Source organism: Mus caroli, chromosome 14 (assembly GCF_900094665.2).
Source record: "Mus caroli chromosome 14, CAROLI_EIJ_v1.1, whole genome shotgun sequence".
Lineage (NCBI taxonomy): Eukaryota > Metazoa > Chordata > Mammalia > Rodentia > Muridae > Mus > Mus caroli.
This window is the reverse complement of record NC_034583.1, coordinates 112,253,793-112,258,076: the sequence shown is the minus strand read 5'-3', so window position 1 is coordinate 112,258,076 and position 4,284 is coordinate 112,253,793.

The window sequence follows — 4,284 nt, the reverse complement described above, 5'->3', positions numbered from 1 at the left end:
GTGCCCAACTTCACACTGTAGAAACTATCATAGAACTGAGGCAGTACACCTGAGGCTGGAACCAATTAGTAAGGCATGAGTCTTCAGGATCTATAGTTTTCTTAAGCCTTCTCTCCAATTTATCAGGTGAATTTGATTTTGTTCTTCTAACTTGCAGGTAAGAAGTTTTTTAAATCCTTGGGTAGATCATAAGCAGCTAAGCTGATCCCAAAGAACCACACTCAGTGCAGCTAAATAACTCTGCTTTGATTTGATGCCAGGAGAATGATCATATTTTAAAGCTATTCCTATAAATGTGGCATATGCATCCCCATGTGTCAGCAGTCTCTGCTGAAAACAGTTCATTGAATGACAAGTTGATTGGCCCCAATTCGAAAAGCACAGTGCATAAAAACATAATTTCAGGGTGGCCAACATTATGACAGATTCTAGATTCTGCTCATACACAGAGCTTGTTTGAACTGTTTGGGGAATTCTGTTAGTCTGTGAGTGCTTGCAGACAAGACAATTGCCCTGATAGAAACAGAAGGAAAGGGAAGGAATGGAATTAACAACTGTTGGATGACTATTATCAGCCAGGCATTGTCTGGGAGAAAATGGAGGAGCAAGGGACTGATTGATAATAGTTGTTTTCACCATGAAAGGAACAGTGATAGCAGAGATGGAAAGGGCAGGGTTTGCAAGTGTGCATCACTGCACCAATCCTAGCTCTGTCACTGGCCAGAAGAATTCAATGAGTTATGATACTTTGAGAGTCTTCAGCTTTTATATCTGCAAAAGGAAAAAGGTGAAGGGTGATAAACAGCTGTAAGAAGTGAAGGAGGATTTATTTTAGTACATACATACACACATTTGCTACCTACACTACATACTCATGCCATGCACACACATATAAATGTATACCACATACACATGGCACACGCACATAGACACATAACACACACACAAACATACATACATATACACACACCACATAACCATACTTCATAAACACAGAGCACACACATATTCCACATTTAAAAGCACACACACAAAACACCCACACCATACAAACACACACATATACTAACACTGTACACATCACACACATATGTACATACACCACATACCCACACCATGCATATCATGCATACATACATACCACAAATATACTCCCACATATACACACCATGTACATCATGCACATATCTCACATACACACACACCACAAACATATACACACCATAAACACATACATATCACATGCCCATACTATATAAACATGCCAACATACCACACATATTGCACATATATACTACACACACACATAAAACACACATAAATTCTATACACATACATACCACATCTATACACACATACAATATACACATATGTCATGTAGCATACACACACATACACACACAAAGTACCATACTCACCCACATGCACCTTATCACACACACACACACACACACACACCACTCAGTATACACACTCAAACTGAATAGACTTGACATTTTCCTAATTCCACTCCATTACACCCAGTGTATTAGAAAAGGAAATATGATACAAGGTATCTGAACCAACCAGACAAGTACTCACCATAATTATTACAGCTGTTGTGGTTTGAGGCTATGCCAGTGCCTGGCAAATACAGAAGTGGATGCTCACAGTCATCTATAAGATGGAACACAGGAACTAGAGAAAGCACCCAAGGAGCTGAAGGGGTCTGCAACCCTATAGGTGGAACAACAACAGGAACTAACCAGTACCCCCAGAGCTCATATCTTTAGCTGCATATGTAGCAGAAGATGGCCTAGTCGGCCATCACTGGGAAGAGAGGCCCCTTTGTATTGCAAACTTTATATACCCCAGTACAGGGGAATGTCAGGGCCAAGAAGTGGGAGGGGGGATGGGGGACTTTTAGGATAGCATTTCAAATGTATACAAAGAAAATATCTAGTGAAAAAAAAAAAAAGAACTGTCCACCACAGGCCACAGTCTCCAGTTGTTAGTACTGTTTGGGATGTTGTGAAATCTTTAGGAAGCAGAGCCATGTAGAAGAGTGTGGGTCTCTGGAACAAGTTTGAGGTCCTCAAGGCCAGCCCTACTTCTTGTTGTACAGTTTCCTAACTATGGAGCAGCCACTTTCATCTACCACACTTTGCCCCTCTAGGACTGTAGATCAAAATAATCCCTTCCTCCCTTAAGTTGCTTTTATCAGTTATTTGTCACAGAAATGAGAAAACTAAATAATACAACAAAGGAGGGTTGGGGATACTGGCCACCTTTGCTTAGGGCCAAATAGAGTCTCTCCAGTCCAGCTTAGACCCTGGAAATGATAAATACAACAAAGTACCCTGTGCCCCTGTGTTCACTGAATTACAACAGCCATACCAGGGCCCAGCCTATCTTCTTATTCATGTTAATGAGAATATCTCAAAGGCTATGGCCTTGTCAGCGGAATTCTCCTAAAGAAACTGCACTGGAAATTATGATATAGTAATAAAACGTTTCTTGGTTGTTTGGAAATACAAGGCATAAGAAGCCTTTAATAGCCCCTCAGCAGTGTTCCATCACTATCCATTCTGAAGCATTCATGGTACAGGTCCTCACAGCAAACTGCATCTTCCTAAGAAATCAGAACTCTTTGATACTTTGATTTTTGTTGACCTTCTGTTAATAACAAGCAGTAAAGACAAAAGGCAAAATCCCTAGATAATAGGCACTAAGTTCTTAAAGGCCAATGGAGGCCAGAGACCAAAGAAGTCAGATGGAAATGAGACCAAATCCCTGCCGAAAGAGAAGCTAGGTGGCCAAGCAAGGCAGTGGCAGGAGCTCTATTTCCAGGTCCCACCCTGAGGGCTCCTTAACTTCCCATGAGAATGGAACCATCCTCTTGCTGTTTCAGCAAATATCGATCTGGTGTTTCAAACCGGCTCGTAAGGAAACTCTACCTCTGTCTGTTGAAAGCAAGTGTGGTTAGATCAGCTCTTTTCAATTGATTCTGCCACTGAGCCAGATGAAGACATAAACAATAACAAGAAGGGAGAGGAAGGTGATTCTGGGATTTCCGGGATTTTTATACTAACCTTCTCTGGCATAACAAAACCACCTCATGAAACGTCTCTTCGGAGAGGAGTTGCAGAGGAAACCAAGGTGCAAAATTATAGCCCACTGTAATTACAGGAACTGATTCCATTTTGAAATTCTGAGCTGCTCAGGATGAAATTGGGGCAAAACATGGAGGACCAGAACATGCTGAATATCATGAAGATGCAAAGCCTTGGGTAGACATTCCGCAGGGCAGGAACAAGCAATAGGCAAGGTCAAGGGTAAAAAATTGATGTGCTTGGTGCTGAGTGTAACACAAACACAATCTAAGAAGATGTGCCCAACCTGTCTCTATGTGGGAACTTTGCTGCTCCAGTCTACAGGTGTCTCCTGTCTGCAACAGGGAAGAAAGAGGCTTAAGCCAGCCTTACTGATAGGGGCCTGATTTTTTCCTGAGATTTAAGGATAAGATCAGGTACAAGGGCACAAGTCCCTTCCAGTCCACTGCAGAACCGGGGTTCCTGGTCTGGGGAGTACCTGGACACCCGAAAGGACCCACAAAGGATCCTAAGACCTCTGGTGAGTGGAACACAGTGTCTGCTCTCTGGTGAGTGGAACACAGCGTCTCCCCCAATCCAATCAGCAGGACCTGAGACCGCATTAACCAGGGAAGCAGATAACCCGGCCTCATCAGGGGCACAAGTCCCTTTCGGTCCACTGCAGCACCGGGGTTCCTGGTCTGGGGAGTCTCCGGACACCTCCAAGGTCCTCACAGGACCCTCCACGGGATCTTAAGACCTCTGGTGAGTGGAACCCAACTTCGGCCAGGAGGCAGGTTCGAACACCAGATATCTGGGCACCTTCCCTGCAAGAGGAGAGCTTTCCTGCAGAGAGTACTCTGACCACTGAAATTAAGGAGAGAGCTAGTCCCCCATGTCTGCTGATAGAGGTTAACATAATCACCTGAGGAACAAGCTCTAACTAGAGACAACTATAACAACTAGCTCCAGAGATTACCAGATGGCAAAGGGCAAATGTAAAAATCCTACTAACAGAAATCAAGACCAATCACCATCATCAGAAAGCAGCACTCCTACCCCACATAGTCCTGAGCACCCCAACACAACCGAAAAGCTAGACCCGGATTTAAAAGCATAACTCATGATGATGGTAGAGGACATCAAGAAGGACTTTAATAACTCACTTAAAGAAATACAGGAGAACACTGCTAAAGAGTTACAAATCCTTAAA